The 18,922-nt window shown below is 32.0% G+C and overlaps 1 long non-coding RNA gene across 4 annotated transcripts; it reads right to left on the minus strand.

Annotated features, from left to right (window-relative positions):
- Positions 1 to 5,282: 5,282 nt before the first annotated feature.
- On the minus strand, positions 5,283 to 18,699 carry LOC145792622 (uncharacterized). 4 transcript variants are annotated; one of them, XR_014332214.1, is made up of 7 exons: positions 18,522 to 18,687; positions 16,653 to 16,744; positions 14,957 to 15,050; positions 14,665 to 14,790; positions 9,004 to 9,058; positions 7,781 to 7,893; positions 5,283 to 5,608 (listed from the first exon to the last, which is right to left on the minus strand). It is a non-coding gene; the product is annotated as an uncharacterized LOC145792622 (long non-coding RNA). The 4 variants fall into 4 exon arrangements; XR_014332212.1 differs by lacking the exon at positions 16,653 to 16,744 and having other exon boundaries at positions 18,522 to 18,689; XR_014332215.1 differs by lacking the exon at positions 16,653 to 16,744 and having other exon boundaries at positions 14,874 to 15,050.
- Between the last annotated feature and the right edge of the window lie 223 nt (positions 18,700 to 18,922).

The following is an 18,922-nucleotide window of genomic DNA, read 5'->3' on the forward strand; positions in this document are numbered from 1 at the left end:
TTTATGAAAAATATGATGCGAATTAGTATTATATATTATGCAAATGATTGATAATTGGTTAGAATATTCTTCAATCCGTAATCTGCCGAAAATTGCCCAAACCACGATATGCCGATTTTCCAATTCGCCATTCAATTTGTAATTTTTATCTCTAACCATCCGATCTACACCGTGCACATCCCTATTTTCAATAGATTTGTTAAAAAATGATTATTTTTTAATTTGATTGATTTTTTTTTTCAATCAGATCTATTTAAAAATGGCTTAGATTTGTTCTTTTGCTCTGTTATATACATATATATATATATATATATTTATTACCTAGCTTATATGATCTAATTATTTGTTGTTGTTACTGTTGTTGCTGTTGTAAATTGCAACAGATAGTGGTAGAAATATCTGTGTAGTTGTTGTTCTTTGGTGTATCTAAATAGATAACTTTCTTCCTCTCTATAATTAAATAGATAACTCTCTATAATTAAAAATTGAACAGATAAAGGAAAAAAATTGAACAGATATATATATGAATTTAAACAGATAGTCAACAAAAAGTCAACAGACAAAAAAAAGTCAACAAATAAATTAAAGGGTAAAATTGAAAACAAAATGTCTTCCAAAAGTAACAAAAGAATTTCTCACCAAACTATTTCATAAATGGTGAACTTCTTTCTAAAAAAATATTCACTAGACCTAATATCTTATACCTTCCTTACCTTGGATTTTTTAACAATTTATTCTATATTAAATAACTTACAAAGCATACGCCAATAAGTACCCGATATGAATACGGTATATTTATCGAAGTACCCATACTTCATTAATATAAGTTTTTTCATTAAATTTAATGTCTAAAATTTAAAAAAAGAAAATGTGAGTTATATGAAAGTTCCCAACAACGAACCTTGACAAGGAAACAAACAATAGCAATGAGCATACTACTTATGGTTCATCAAACACTTTTAATCAACTCCATGTTCGTCCTTAAGTGTATATGTTCGATTGTGCAATCAAACGTATTAATCAGAAAGAGATTTATTTTGTTTCAGTTGAGACATTTTTTGGATTCTTTTTTCAGTTGAAACCCGTGAATACGATTTTTTGGATATTGGATTAAATAAAGTTACACTGACGTTATTTTGTACCCCAAATTGGTGGATGAAAAACATTTGAGATTGTTTCCATTGTCCACCCTAAACTAGAATGCTTTGCTTGTTTTTGGCCAAAATATTTTTCACATTTGTTGACATTTGATATGGTAAAAATTATAAATCAACCAATAATGTTTTCCGCAGTCAAAGACAAATGAGCTGATTTTCATTTTCTAAGAGAAATATTTCACTAATTTTTTATCATTGTTTGTATCCTTTACTGTCATGGATACTTATGATTGATTTTAATATTTAGAAATAATTATTAAAAAAATAATGATGCATATATCGGCAATACAAATTGGTAACAAACAGCCATGATATATATAACCCTCAATTTTTAAATGTAAAAATATTTTTCAAATTAGAATTGTAAAAAATATAACCGGCACAGTACCAGTGTTACCACCACTACCCTCACCCATATCATCACCACCATCACTTTCACCACAACTACCACCACTATTGCATTTTTTCGATGATTGTAACTAAATAGATAAAACCACAAAAAGACAATTTTTGAAAAATATTTTTAGCAAAAAAAAAAAAAATCCTCTATCAAAATGGACGATAAATATTGAAACTTTTTTCTTTTTCTCCAGACTTCCACACAATTGTTTTGAGTCGCATGAAATAATTCTAATTCAATTGGAATGAAATGGGACAATGTCATATTTTTCATTTTTTTTAACAAAAAAAATAAAATGAAAAATAAAAAAATTAACGTATGAACATATCTATAAAAGATATTCCACTAAAAAAGAGTTGTATTATCTATTCAACTCATATTTCTTAAAAAGTGAATCCTTCAATACTAGCTTCAAATAATTAAACAGAACTAATATGAAAGGAGGAAAACAGGATTACTTAATCCCATAAGACTTTGGGGTTTGACCCAATGGTCTGACAACTACACATTAAGGTGTTGTGAGGGGGAGGCAGGGGTTGAAATTGATAGAGTAACGAAAAATTCTTTCAATTGTAATCTAACTATATTAACACTATCTTTGTCAAAAAGTAAAAAAATCCCATAGTAGAGTTTTATATTCTTCTTTAAATTGATCAAATGTTTTTTCACAATAAAATAGTTTTAAGGTCAATTTTGTACATCATACAGAAATCATACAGAAATTTTGATCTAAAAGAAAATCAAAGATAAGATACATTTGGATTAGAATATGATCGTCACTCTTCCAAAAGTAGGAAAAGTTAACATGGAACAAGAACAAGAAATATTTCCAAGAATATTAATAAGATGGAAATGGGCATTGTTTGTATTACACAAACTTGTGGATTGCCTATTTAAGCTCCATAACAACAGAAATGGCTCCAAATCGTAGTGTCAAAGTTGTATTTTTCTTCTTAGAAGAAATCAAAATTAAATATCAAATCAAAGTGAATGGCTTCAGCTTTTGATGTTTCTTGCATTTGGATAGAACTAAGACTCTCTTTTAAAGCCATTGTTCAATCAAATTTGTTAAATTCCTCTAAACAACCAATAGCTCGTGGCTACCTTGCCATTCTTTCCCAGAATCGATTATTTATTATACAAACACTCTTCAATAGTGTTGGTTCCAATTAGACTATTGATGAGCTGTGATGGACACCCTTTGCCATTTTCCTAAAAAATAGGTGGCCTGAAGTATATGGGCTATGCATTTGGAAACAAGTTCAGTTTTGGATAATGGCAGCCCACTCATCAAAATTTAACAGTTTAGACCCTAGGACGCCTAGCAAATTGTCAACGGAAATGAGGCCTAATTTGGAACAAAGCCTAATAAGTAAGCAATAAAAACCAAGGAGTAAGAGAAAGAAGTAAAGAATAAGAGTCAGAGTGCAACCCCCCTCCCAAAAATAAAAATAAACAAGAAAATGTTTAAAAAAAACAAAAGAAAGAAACAAAGAGTGAAGAAACAACAACACGTCAGATCATGTTTATAGAGAAGATTAAGTGATGCCAAAATCATCACATCATAGCTCAACGAAGCAAATCATCTCGAATTGAATGGAGTCAGGGGATTCGCTTCTACTATTGATCAAGATGAAAAATTAGAATAATGTCATACAAGCATAATTTTTGTGTAAAATTTTAACACAAAAAACGATATGGCCTTTTGTGGTGCTTTCATTTTAAATCAAAATGACACACCATCTGCTCATAATTTCAAAAGTACTACTACTAGGAATGTCAAAAAGTGGGAAGTTGGAAAAATAATTGCAAACACATGAAAGTACAAGTGATTTGTGCACTGAATTGTGCAAATAATGTTGTACTTTCATGAATTTACAATTATTTTTTATATTTCCTCATTATGTATATGTACTTTTTTTGTATAAAAATTATGTTTGTATACTATTTTCTCAACACAAAAAAAAAAAATTAATAATAATAATAATAATAATGTCACACATCCCAATCTAAGAGTGTTTCAGCTAGGTAGACAAAAATTGCCAAGTAACCAAACCACTAGAGTTTCCTAATAACTATATTGATGGAAAGCTGCCAACTGTGAGTTATATGAAACTCCAACAACTAACCTTGACAAGGAGACAGAGTAGCAATGAGCATACTACTTAATGGTTCATCAAACACTTCAATCAGTTCCATGTTCGTCCTTAAGTGTATATGTTTGATTGTGCAATCAAACGTATTAATCAAAGAGATTTATTTTGTTTCAGTTGAGACATTTTTTGGATTCTTTTTTCAGTTGAAACCCGTGAATATGATTTTTTGAATATTGGATTAAATAAAGTTACACTGACATTATTTGTATCCCATATTGTTTGGATGAAAAACATTTGAGATTGTTCCACCGTCCACCTCAAACTAGAATGCTTTGTTTGTGTTTGGCCAAAATATTTTTCACATTTTTCGACATTTGATATAACAAAAATTATAAATCAACCAATAATGTTTTCCGTAGTCAAAGACAAATGAGCTGATTTTCATTTTCTAAGAGAAATATGTCACTAATTTTTTTTATCATTGTTTGTATCTTTTACTGTCATGGATACTTATGATTGATTTTAATATTTAGAGATAATTAATAAAAAATTAATGATGCATATATCGACAATATAAATTGGTAACAAAAAGCCATGATATATATATATATATATATAACCCTCAATTTTTAAATGTAAAAGAATATTATTCAAATTAGAATTGTACCAGTGTTACCACCACTACCCTCACCCATATCATCACCACCATCACTTTCACCACAACCACTACCACTAATGCATTTTTTCTAGGATTGTAACTAAATAGATAAACCACAAAAAGACAATTGTTGAAAAATATTTTTAGCAAAAAAAAAAAAAAAAATCCTCTATCAAAATAGAGGATAAATATTGGAACTTTTTTCTTTTCCTCGAGACTGCCATACAATTGTTTTGAGTCACATGACATAATTCTAATTCAATTGGAATGAAATGGGACAATGTCGAGTTTTTTTTGTTTTTTTGTTTTTTAAATATTCTTAAAAAAAACAATTCAGAAAATTGACCAACTTTTCAAACTATTTAGAAAACTAACCTACGTATTTTGAAAATACAATTTCACCTTAAAATTACATGTTAAAAATACAATTTATGATAACATGGACTTCACTTTTTGAAATTGCATTTTCAATTTCAAAATCGCATTTTCAAAATGCAATTTCAAAAAACAAGTTAATTTCCCAAATAGTTTGAAAAGTAGGTCAATTCTCTAAATTGTTTTTTTTTTTTTAGATATTAAAAAAAAAAAACTCGACAATGTCATATCTTGCAATTTAATATATATATATATATATAACGTATCAACATATCTATAAAAGATATTCCACTAAAAAAAAGTTGTATTATTTATTCAACTCATATTTCTCAAAAAGTGGATCCCACAATAATAGCTTCAAATAATTAAACAAAACTAATATGAAAGGAGGAAAACAGGATTGCCTACTTCAATGCATATATATATATCTTGGTTATAAATATATAATCCCATAAGACTTTGGGGTTTGACCCAATGGTCTAACAGCTACACATTAAGGTGTTGTGAAGGGGAGGTAGGGGTTGAAATTGATAGAGTAGCGATAAACTCGTTTAGTAGTAATCAAACTATATTAACACTATCTTTGTCAAAAAATAAAAAAAATCCCATAGTAGAGTTTTATATTCTTTAAATAGACGCATCAAATGTTTCAAAGCATATTCTTCACTATTTACATATATCCTATAAAGATATTTCACAATAAAAGAGTTTTAAGGTCAATTTTGTACATCATTATCCATGTCTATATTGTTCGCACCAAGCACGACTCCAAGAGCATTATTTGCTTATATGTCACTCCTATCCCTTTGTTCATATAAGTAGGGCAAGTTCAGCATTAGGGGAACAGCTACTCTCCTTGGAAATTTGATTGCTTCCAATTCCAAGGGAGAGGGGACCACAAAAATCATACAGAAATTTTGATCTGAAAGAAAATCAAAGATAAGATACACTCATCCAAAACTAGGAAAAGTTAACATGGAACAAAAACAATAAATATTTCCAAGAATATTAACAAGGTGGAAATGGGCATTGCTTGTATTACACAAACTTGTGAATTGACTATTTAAACCCCATAACAATAGAAATGGCTCCAAATCATAGTGTCAAAGTTGTATTTTTCTTCTTAGAAGAGATCAAAATTAATATATCAAATCAAAGTGAATGGCTTCAGCTTTTGATGTTTCTTGCATTTGGATAGAACTCTCTTACTCTCTTTTAAAGCCATTGTTCAATCAATTTGTCAAATTCTTCTAAACAACCAATAGCTCATGACTATCTTGCCATTCTTTCCCAGAATCGATTATTTATTATACAAACACTCTTCAATAGTGTTGGTTCCTATTAGACTATTGATGAGTTGTGATGGACACCCTTTGCCATTTTCCTAAAAAATAGGTGGCCCGAAGTATACAGGCTATGCATTTGGCCACAAGTTCAGTTTTGGATAATGGCAGCCCACAAGTTCAGCTAGGAGTGACATTGCCCAGCAAATTGTCAAGGGAAATTAGGCCTAATTTGGAACAAAGCCTACTAAGTGAGCAATAAAAATCAAGAAGAGAAAGAAATAAAGAATAAGACTCAGAGTGCAAACCCCCTCCCAAAAATAAAAATTAACAAGAAAATGTTTAAAAAAACAAAAGAAAGAAATAAAGAGTGAAGAAATAACAACACGTCAGATCATGTTTGTAGAGAAGATTAAGTGATGCCAAAATCATCACATCATAGCTCAATGGAGCACATCATCTCGAATTGAATGGAGTCAGGGGATTTGCGACTACTATAAAATTAGAATAATGTCATACAAGCATAATTTTTGTGTAAAATTTTAACACAAAAAAAGATATGGCCTTTTGTGGTGCTTTCATTTTAAATCAAAACGACCCACCATTCTGCTCATAATTTCAAAAGTACTACTACCGGGAATGTCAAAAAAGTGGGAAGTTGAAAAAATAATTGCAAACTCATGAAAGTAAAAGTGATTTGTGCATTGAATTGTGCAAATAATGTTCTACTTTTATGAATTTGCAATTATTTTGATATTTCCCTTTTTTTTTATTTTATATTTCCCCATTATGTATATGTACTTTTTTTTTGTATAAAAATTATGTTTGTATACTATTTTCTCAACACATAAAAAAAATACAATAATTATGATAATGTGACACATCCCAATCTAAGAGTTTGTTTCAGCTAGCTAGACAAAAATTGCCAAGTAACCAAACCACTAGAGTTTCCTAATAACTATATTGATACAAAGCTGCCAACTGTTCTATTTATTAGAGTTCTCTACTAGTTATATTGTAGTAATGAGTTAGATCAAATGAGACAAGAATGTTACCCTTAACGTGTGCAACTCAATCTCAGTTGGACCTAGAAAAATACTCCTTGTTAGGAACTCAACAGCAAGTTTTGCTTATAAATACTACTCATTCTTTACAAGCTATTCACTCCTTTATGTTACACGAGCCTTTCACACCATAGAAACACTTTTGATAAACTTCTCTGAAACAAACACATAAAACCCTTTTACTAAAGAGAAAAACAATGTTGGCACTCACTGTGTTGATCACTCTCTGGTGGAGTTCACTAGGGAAGTCCATGCCCATTGACACTACAGTTGCACATGATGGATCAGGGAATTTCACAAGAATCGCAGATGCCATTCTTGCAGCCCCTAACTACAGTAAACGTAGATACTACATAAAAATCAAAGAAGGCTTCTATAGAGAGAACATTTTCGTTGGAGAACAAAAAACAAATATAACATTTGTTGGGGATGGCATGAACAAGACGGTGATATCAGGCAACAAGAGCCATGGTGGAGGTTTCAAAACCTATTATACAGCAACAGCAGGTCAGTCAACTAATTGATCTTTAGAGTTGAATTTGGATACTTGGATTTTGACTTAGGTTATGAATTCTAAATCTAGGCATCAGAAATCCTTTTAAGTTTGAAATTTTGATTGAAGAGAAATAAATTAAATTAGTAGATTGAATTAAAATTTATGCCAGTCCCAACATTAGACTGACATTCTTTTTTCTTTCCTTCATTTATAGGGATAGAGGGTGAAGGCTTTGTTGCACAAGATATTACCTTTGAGAACACAGCTGGACCATACATGAACCAAGCAGTAGCATTAAGAAATTCAGCAGAAAATTCAGCATTCTTCAGATGCCGTTTTCAAGGGTATCAAGATACCCTGTACACTGTAAAAGGAAAACAATTTTTCAGAGAATGCGAAATTTATGGCACAGTAGATTTTATATTTGGGAATGCTGCTGTATTCTTTCAAAATTCTATAATCTACGCAAAGAAGCCTCTTAACTTGCAGACAAACACAATAACAGCACAAAAAAGAGAACAAGATGAAAAAACTGGTACAATTATGCAAAACTGCACTATAAAAGCTGCAGATGACCTACGCCAAGAAAATTTCAAATTTAAAACATTTTTAGGTAGGCCATGGGGGAATCTCTCAAGAACAATCATCATGCAAACCTACCTTGACGATATAATTGACCCCAAGGGTTGGCTGGAATGGAATGGTCGTAGTCCAGACAGAGTTTATTATGCAGAGTACAAGAACGAAGGACCCGGAGCCAATACTGGAGGAAGAGTACCATGGGAAAAGGTAATTAATAGCTCCATTGAAGCAACTAATTTTACGCTCAGAAATTTCATTGAGGGAGACAAATGGATTCCAGCAACAGGAATACCCTTCTTTCTAGATTTACTATAATTTTGTAATGTACAATACCATTATGGACATTTCCTTTCATCTTGCACAACTTCCTTCAAAGATTGCAATGCAAAGACAATGATGTGGAAGTGTTTCATTTACATTATGGACATTTTACGGTTGGCTAAATATATTTCTTTTTGGTGTTTTTGCACATCTGAGTGCTGTTAGAATTCAATTAATGAATTTCATAAACCCAAATATTATGTTTTTGGCCTTGCCTCGTCCAGTACTGGCCAAATTTACACAACCTTTCATCAACTTCTTCAAAGTTATACCTAGAATCCTCTTATTGGAACTTTTGTTAGATACCAAGAAGTTAGCTACAATTGCTCTCTCACAGAACTTAAATTATTTTAAGTCAGATGTCAAACTAGAGTTATCATGTAAAAATCCATTCTATCAAAGCCTATGATGACTTCAACAAAACTCACAGCACAGTACAAGCTGGGTTCTCTATAAGTCCAAAACAAACTAATTTAAGATTTTATAGATATCTTTCCAGATCCAAACTAACCACCCAATGAAAATCAAATACCAGAAAATAAAAGAAAGATCTGAGAGTCGTGGACCGTACCTTAATCATGCTTTGATTAATTTAGACTGATTACAAACCCCCATTGTGAAGACACCTATTCAAAGATGAGAATTGTGTCAGGACAAAAGTGATGATCGCCGGAAAATTCTTGCAGCACAAAAGAGCCCATTCTTTTCATAATTAAAAGACAGCTTCACATAACATGAAAACTTTCTCAAGAATGATCATCATGCAAAGCTTCCTTGATGACATAATTGATCCCCAAGGGTTGGTTAGAATGAAGTGGCCATAGTCTAGACAAAGTTTACTATGCATAGTATGAGAACAGAGAACCATAGTTAGCACTAAAGGAAGAATAGAATTGGCAATGGTAATTAATAGCTCCACAGAATAGCTAACTTTAAACTACACATTTTCGTTGGAGGGGACTTCTGGATTCTATTGATAGGAATTCCGTTGTTTCTCGATTTACTATAAATTTGTAACATACCATATCAACTCCCATGCATTCAGTGACTGTTGTTCATAGGCACTTACACACTAGATAAATATGTGTTGCCAATATGTTGCATGTTTGAGTACATATTCTCTACGTTTTCAATTAACCAGTGTGACTAATTGAGCATACAATGGATGTGATATTGTTGTATTAATCCTAGTCTCACGCTCAAGATTACCCAAACATATTAACAAGCATATCAATGATCAAGCTCACCCAAACATATTGGCAAGCATATCAATGATGTATGCACAAGTGCCTTTTAAATGAGAACACAATCACTGGATATAGGAAGTGTTAGGGGAAGGAAGAAACCCAAATTAACGTGGGCTAATATAGTAAATAGAGATATGAATCTTCTTAATTTGACTAACCAAATGACTTTTGATAGAGTCAAATGGTAAGAATGATTCATATAACCGACCCCATCTGATGAGACTTAAGGCTTTGTTTGGTTGGTTGGTAACACAATCATTGGATATCACTCTCCAACAATTTCATTGTAGGCAGTGTATACATGCATAATTAACATTATTTATACTTGGAAAACTAATCCTGTGGATCAGCTTATCAAACCATCCCTTGTGCATGTCAATATTTATTTTATGCTCAAATTCAAAACCTTCGATAAAATGGCTATTAGCAAGAAAAAATAAAAATTGTATTTAAGTGAACTTGGAGCTAATAAAATCGATCATCCATTAAGTTTAAGAAATTTTGTAGTCATTAAGGCCCAGGTAATGTGATATCTCCTTATAAAGCTCTTAATTCAGAAATGGCAAATTTGGCACACCAGTTAGAATGAGAATGTGGGACTCTCATCTTGGTGTAAAGATAGACATATATATATATATACATATTTTGATTCATGTCACACTACTAAAAAAAAAATTTTTTGCGACCACCACGAGCTGACACAAATAATAGAAATGTGATCACAAAAGACCTTTTGTGACCACCATGTGTCGGAAAATAGGGGACGCGAATGTGGGGTGGCAAATACCATTTGCTACGGCAAAGCGACAGTCACAAATTATTTGCAACCGCCTAACCTACTTATGGCGTTTGTTGTTTTGTGATCACAAAAAATAAAAAACTTATTAACATTTATGTTTTGTTACATGGACTTGGGTATGCGTGTCAGGTGCAGGTATGTATCTAGAGGTCGAACTCATCAAACCATAAATTTAAGGGTACATGGACTCAACAAAAAAAAATGCCATATTTTTATATTTTTAATCAAATATGTGAGATAAAATTGTCTCACATGTAACATACAGTGTCAAGAAGGCATTTATAGCAATTATTCAACAATATGTACATATAATAACAGTGTTATATACAATTATATAAGAAGTGTCTGTTAAAAAGTAGCCGACACATATCCTATACATACCTATGCCCTTGTCCGAGTATTGAGTGTTCGACACAAATATTGATTTATTTTGAAGAGTCCATATAAGTTGTAACATAGCGTTTTGGCAACCATCTTGGTACCGTTGCAAACAGTCTTCAATGAAATTTCAAAAAAATGCTAGAAGAATATCCTTATTATAAAAACAATTATTTGCAAATTATTATTTGTTATAAAAATTGTATATACATTTGCTACAAAGAAATCAATTGCAAGCACCTAACGGTATTTTTAATGAAAAATAATATAAAATTAATAAATTAATTTAAATCTATAATAGATATATCAACCTATTTTCACATATATATTCAAATGTTACATGCGATAATAATAGACAAATAAAGTAATAACTGTAAAGAGTAATATTTGTGAAGAATGTTCATCCATGTATCGCATGATATATAATGAAAGCTATGCCTTTCAAATGTTGCCATGTGTCCATGTAACAATCTACCATATGTCCTCTCCAAGTAATATGTCTTCTATTTTCTCTATTCTATGTCATTTTGTTTTCCCAACAACCTCTCAAGTTTATTTATTCTCTTTCTTTTTGTCTTCTTTTGCAATATTTGATTCTCCATGTGTGATTGTTTTGTGATTTTTCATCTTTACATTAATTAAACTATTGCTTCTCTTCATTTTTACATTAATTAATTAAACTGTTACATCTCTATTAACTTTGCATCTATTCATCTTGCTCTAATCAATAGTATGCTCTAATTTGTTTTGTAGACTGTTCTTATACATAAATTTCTTATTCTTATTGGTTTTTTTTTTTTTTTTTCTTTTTTGGATAAGATTTTGATTATTTGTTCCAAGAAACTCCTTATATTATGATAGTTGAACTTTGCAAAATATCATAATGTATAACGATTCTGGTTTAGACCCAACCTGTTTATTGTTTTGGATCCGGGATTCCTTGTCTTATTTGGTTGTTCATATCCTTATTCATCTTATTTGATTGAGCTTGGTTGTTTAGATGTCTTTGTTGCATTTGGAATAGGTCGGGAATTTGTTTCTCAATAGAATTGTTGCCCAGATTTTGGTCAGTTCGCTCGAGCCGTCTTTTGGTCACTCGAGCGGTCCTTGAGAACTTCCAATATATTTGCAGGTCTGCAAAAGTACTGGGAGGGTGTTTTTTTTTTTTTCTGCTCGAGTGGTGTTTCTTGTGCTCTAGCGGTCTTGCCTCGAGCAGTCATTCTTGTGCTTGAGCGGTGTTTGCAAACTCTCTGCAAAAGTACTAGGAGGCGGTGTTTTTTGCTCGAGCAGTCACTTTGTTCGCTCAAGCGAACTCACTTATTGTGTCTGGTTGCTCGAGCAGTGTTTTGGTCGCTCGAGCGGTCTGCGCGTATATCAATTCGCAACAGCTACTTTTTGAGTCACTTTTTCATATCTCTCTCTCTCTCTAAACATTTCAAAAACCCTAAATCTAGACCTTTTCTCTCTAAAACTCATCTTCAACCTCCAAATATTTTCAATCTATTTACCTCTACACTCTAGTCCCTTTGATAAAAAGGTAAAGCTCACCTAGAGCTTCATTTGAATTGGAAGTTGGTTTTCGGCTTCGTCGAGGTTTCTCCACTCTCTTCCTTACCTTCTAGCTTTGAGGTAGGGATTTCTCCACACTTTCGTATGGTTTTTAACTTAGTTATTTGCTTTTCTAAATAATATTGTGATTTGGAATTTTTGGATAAACCCAAGGTTTTAGTTTTGAAATCAAAAGAGGGGTTTTCAAAATGTTTGCTTAGAAATGATTGTGGGTTTGTAAATGTGGTTGAGTTGTGATAAAATGGTGAATTTTTATCCTTGGAATTAATTTGTAAAGAAAAGGGGATTTTGCCCTGAAATGTGAATACTTGATTTTGTAAGGAGGAAATGAAAATTATGTTGGGTTTTATGAAATTAGAATGATGATGATGAAGATGGTGGAGTTGAATATACATTATCACTCCCATCTTGAAATTTTAGAAAGTTTATATTTATTGAAAATTATCTATCTGTTTAGAGATATCTGTTTTGGGCTATCGGTGGAGGGTAGTTATGATTGTTATAGAAATTGCATGAAAATTAAGAGAATTGAAACTAATTTCTCATATATTTGCATTGAGCATTGTGCATACTTAACACATTAGAAATGTATATTTTTTTTGAGAAAAATGGATGAATACTCTGGTGAATCTGGGTAGGGGGTGTGATTGTGGTATTATTGTTGGCCTGTGTATCCTTGGTGAAAGTCTAGAAACCTGCACGGCTAGGTGCCGAGCCTTCCGGTTAATATCAGTACAAATAGCAATTGGTAGTGCTTGTATAGCCTACTTGCAAACACGTACCTAGAGATTCCCAGAGTAGTATCCACTGCCCTGTTTTCTATTGTAAAGAAAGTGGTTTTCATGAATTGTGATATAATCAGACATTGCATGGTTTTGGAAAGAGATGTAAAATATTTTGACACGAGCATTGCATATGCATTCACCTTATAACTTTGTTAAGATTCATACACTGTGTTAGAGTATCTCTACTGGGTTTTGGCTCACTCTAAGTGGAAAACCATTTTTAGGTGTTGATAATATGCCTCCGCCAAGGCCATAGCTTGGGAGGACTTTGAGCCAAGAGCTTCTATTTGTTATTGTTGTAATTACTTTGTACAAGCTTAGGGCTTTATTTGTATTGAGTTTCAAACTTACTTTTGTTGTAACCAAAGAAAGCTGTAACCATTAAGGCATTTATATATCTATTTAACTTTGGCAAGATTTAATATCAAATTTAAATTAAAATGAATTTAAATTTACAAAATTAATGTCATCACTTTTAATTACATCAAATTGTCAAAAATTACTTTTAATTACTTACCAAATACAATATTATGATTGTATTTTAAAATATAAAATTGATTCACTTGCTAATATAATATTTTCAAACTTAATTTAATAATGTTTGGCTTCTAAATTTAAAAGTGATTTACAGAGAAATATGTTATACATTAAAACCACATATACATGAAACAATTTCAAACATAACCATTGGATTCAACGGGTAGAACACTAGTATATATATATAATTTATACGTGTGCAAACAAATTATAAGCTTCCATACATACAAAACAAATACCTATTAGTCATTCTTAAAAGTGTTTATACAAAACACTAAAAAATATAAGTCCTCAAAAATAAATAAATAATTATTTAACAAAACAAAAAAGAGGAGCATATTCTCAGTTTGGCTTTCAACGTCACCCGCTTGATTATGTCAACTACTCCCTCAACAAAACTTTCAACAAAACATATATTAATATTAAATTTTACACTATAATCTTAAATATATATATATATTGATAAATTACACTATAATCTTAAATATGCCTTTTAATTTGTAGTTCAAATATAAATTTGCCCATTATGTTTGTGGTTATGACTTTTTTGATTTAGAAATATTACAAAGAAAAAATACATAACGTTGCCCCAAAAATAGGAAATTGTTTAGTGAACTACAAATTGTCGTAATCAAAAGATTGCAACCTTAATCCATAGAATGCAATCTCGTAACAACTGGCCCAAGTGAACTTAGTAGAGCATATAGCACACTAGATATTCCACCTCTCTCAAACTGGCAAATAGTGAACAAGTACTACTGAGGGAATTGCCATATTAATAGACAGAGTGAGTACAATGATCAATGGACAATCCAATGGCAAAACCTTATACCGTATTATATTCATACCAAATTGACATTAACGCTTCAAATATAAGAAGTTACTAGACAGCAAAGTTTAGTGTTACAAAAAAGTACCTAATAGACTAAGCGTAGATTTTCCAATCAGGATTCATAAGAAGCTCTCTCTTTAAATCCATTTATTTTCCAGCACTGTGCTTGTCCTTTGTGTGAGATTCCAAAGCATTTGCCAAGTTAAATGACCTGCAAAATCATAAAGGTTGCTTATTAAGAATAGGACTCCATAGTTAGTAGTTTAACAACACAATTATTTAAGTGCAGCTCACATGTGCTTAACCATACTATTCTTGATAAACCTGTGCCTATATATGTACACGTGCTTAAGCATATTATTCTTGACAATCCATACCATTGTCTTCCCATCTCCATAACTAGCCCTCCTTTCTGAAACCAAATCCCTACTAGCAGCAAGAAAACCCTGACCCCTTCTCAGAAAGAATGAACTGAGGAGAAGAAAAGAGAGTAGGATTAGAAGAATGAAGATGGGCCTTACTGTGATAAGTGAAATCAACAGCTGAAAAAATTGTCATTTTGATCTCAAAGATTCACATCACTAGCCAAAAACTAGGAAACTAATTTTCGCTGTCTCTCCCAAAGCTCGTAAGCTAACAAATCAGAGGGTTCCATATGCACCTCTTCCCCCAGCCCCCTTATTTTTCAGTCGCAACTGGAGGAACTATAAAAATGGAAGGGTGAAGCAAATGTTGAAATAGATAGTACGGTAGAAGAAAATAAGAATTGTGTATCACTGTCTCCATCAGTGTCTCCTAAATATGTCAGCCCTTGTGGTGTTATCTACTTCAAAACAGGAATGGTTAAGATTGACTAGATGGCATGAATTCATAATACTGTTTTACCAAATTCCTGCTTCTTATAACATGAAGATAAATTTTGTGAAAGATATGCCATCAGATCTGCTGTTCAAAAGGAAGAAAACCAATGAACTTTTAAGTTCCAAAGATAAAGATGTCTTTGGATCTTAACTAGCGGTGAGACAGAGTAACAACTCACTTATTTCCATAGCCTTGTGTTATCAAACAATTGCAGAAGCATTTCTCTCTCATGTTACCACCCGCTGGCTTATTGACACAGATTAATAAATCATCATTAATGCACCCTGGTACCAATGTACTTAAATTTTGAATTATAATTATTTCCGCTTGTGAAACAAGGTAAATAGGAGGTCGATAGGGTTAGACTACATTAAGAGTTGCAAATAGCAATATCACATATTACTTATCTAGACTGACTGTGATGGAAGAGTTTAATAAGTAATCTGGTTTCCTTTTTGGACAGAATAATGAGTTCAAGACCAGAGTTTAAATCTAGTGGGAGAAGAGGATATTATTTGTCGAATGAGTTTTCTACATCCAAGATCTACAGGTAAGGTTACATTTAGCTATTTGGGAGGGTCAAACTATGACAAGAAATAATATTGCTCAGAGGTTCAAATTAGAAAGAGGAGTGATACAGTGAGATGGGTTAGAGCTCTCTCTCATATATTCCTTTACCCAACCAATCTATTTGGCTCACCGAGCTTAATTTGAAGCCACACTGATCCAGATTCTGCTCTCTCATACAGAACTAAAATTCAAGTTCTCTTCATTCTCCTTATAGTCATCTAGCTTTCTTCTTGTCCTTTCTCCTTGGTGTTTACAAAGCATCAAAGGAGTTGCTACCAACAAAGTTTCAGAGATCAGCCCTAAGATTTGTTGAAATCATCAAGCAGCATAACCATCAACTCTGCATAAACAGATGTTGGAGAGTGCAAAACTCTCTTGCATGGCTTGGGAAACTCCTTGCCGAGGGCTTGTGCACCCTTGCGGATTGGTCGGGTAGGGCCTTGATCTAGACACCCCGGTGCCAATCAAAAAACAAAAAAAAAAAAAACTCTCTCGAATGGCTCATTAAACCCTCCTAGTAACATGAACCATAAAAAAGCAAAACAAAAGTGTAAGTTGAATGCAAAGGGACAGTACAAAGCTACAGCTCATGCAGCCATGTGATGATCCAGTTAATGCTCAAATAAAAAAAATGAAGTTTACCACTTAAAGCCATGAGGATTCTTTTTGTGATATCAACCCATGATTACTGCAAACTTCAAGTTACATGAGATGATGAAGCATGTCAAAGTGCACTGTCAGGTTGTTGATGATATGACAATAAAAAATTAGAATGTCATAATTTTATTTATTTATTTATTTAATTTTAATTGTTAAAATTCTCGCAATGCATGTTAAGTCAAAAGCTAGACAATTGATAATTTTTAAAACTAGGCACGATAAAAATCAATTTTCCGGTGCAACAAGAACTGTTGACAAATAATATAACTAAAAGAGTAAGATAATAATATTTCCTATTCTATTGACAACACAAATTGAAAGGAGTAACAATTGAGGGTTAGGGTTCTTGATGGAGGCAAGTGGCAGCAGCCTACAGGAGATGAGGAAGAGATGCCTCTAAGCCCAAGTTGGATTTGGCATGCATTGGATGATGAGCAACTCATTTGGGACCGTGAATAGTTATGTCTTAGGCTTATGAGTCATGTTCTATTATTATTATTATTATTATTATTATTATTATTATTATTATTATTTCGGGTATTTTGGTAATTTCATAATTTCTAGACATGGGTTACACGGGTCACCCATGGATCATCTTGTAGGTCAAGGTATTTAATTAGGTTTTATTTATGTTTCATATTTGATCTTACATTAGTTTTAGAAGTCAAAGTTATTATAATAGTTTCTTTTTTTTGTTCTAGTTGGTATAGGAAGTCTCTTAATTCTATATAAAGTCATGTAATGCTATTAATTCAATCAACAATGATTCATACCACTAAAAAAAAGACCACTAATAGCACTAATGTATTGGGGATGCCAAAAAAAAAAAAAAAAAATCAAGGCATAGGCAGTGGGTGGGGCAATCAAACCCTGGATGCCTAAGGGATTCTAGAAGTGATTCCTAGACCTATCTTCTTCTCCTCCTTTCTTTCTTTCTTAAATTTCAGCACTTTCAGCCCCAGAACAGCTCTTACAGCACTGTCCTGCATCAGTTCTATTCTAGTGTTACTAGAAAACATTGATAGCCTAGCGAATTACATTTTGGAATTCACGTTCCAAAGCATGATACACTTTCGTTCCAAAACTATAAACTTAACAATCCAAAGCGATCCCATAGGTTTTTCCCAATATATTTCCTTATAATTCCCTTATGAGCTTAAAAAATAAATAATTAAAATATAAGGTGTGTGAAATTTTGAAATGACAAAACGTCAAACATAGGTTATAATGCTCATAGAAATGTATTACTATATGATTATTTATTTTTATTTTATTTTTTTTTTTAAAAAAAAAAACTGCATTTTATTGGATGTTTAAAAGATAAAAAAATTTCTCTAGGCTGAAGTACCTTAAATTCTTATAGTGTAAAGAAGCCTACTCCTGTCATATCACAATTTAGAGTATGTGAGATACTACTTTCCCCTTCCCGTTCCACACACCTGAGCAATCCATGTTCCAGGAAATATAGATCTATTCCTTCTCTTTCTCTGTGTGTAAAAGGATGTCTCTCCACTCCAGTCTCCACATATTTATATATGGTATTAATTAAGAAAGTATAAAGCTGAAAGCTGAAAGAGGTGTCTTGTGTAAAAGGAAAAGTTGTAAGAATAACTCCTAGCAGTATTTCCACTTAGGCAAAAGCCACTGCCACCATCTACATCTACATCTACATCTACATCTACATCCTCAAGCAATCAACATAGTATAATAATCCATACACAAAGCCATTTAAAACTGAAAATAAAAGCTCTAATCATGAATTAATCATAAATTACACACAAACAATTCAAACTCGGCTAATTAAATGAAAAACAGTCAAGAAAAGGAGAAACATAAATAACAGAAAGATACCTGAATCACCAGAGACGAGACGGAGAAAATCAATTGGAGAATAAATTAATGCCCTTCCAATATTAAACAAAAGCTGAGATCGAGAGAGAGAGAGAGAGAGAGAGAGAGATCCATAGCCGAGCGCGAGAGTGAGCTGACGGTAGAGAAAGATAGAGCGATGAGTCACATAGGGGAAAACAGTTTTACATATATATGTATGGCTGTGTAAAATATTATCCAATTCTTTTAAAATCGTACCGATCTGTATAGCTTTATTCGTTAATTACAAATTAGATTTTAAAATTTATAATTTATTTTTGAAACAGTTCCACATTTGTTATAATTAATATAAATATATATATATATATATATATTTTTTAATTCCTAATAAAATATTAAAGTAAAAATAAGTGTGAAAAAGA

This window comes from Camellia sinensis, chromosome 6 (genome assembly GCF_055761805.1).
Source record: "Camellia sinensis isolate YWXY chromosome 6, ASM5576180v1, whole genome shotgun sequence".
Lineage (NCBI taxonomy): Eukaryota > Viridiplantae > Streptophyta > Magnoliopsida > Ericales > Theaceae > Camellia > Camellia sinensis.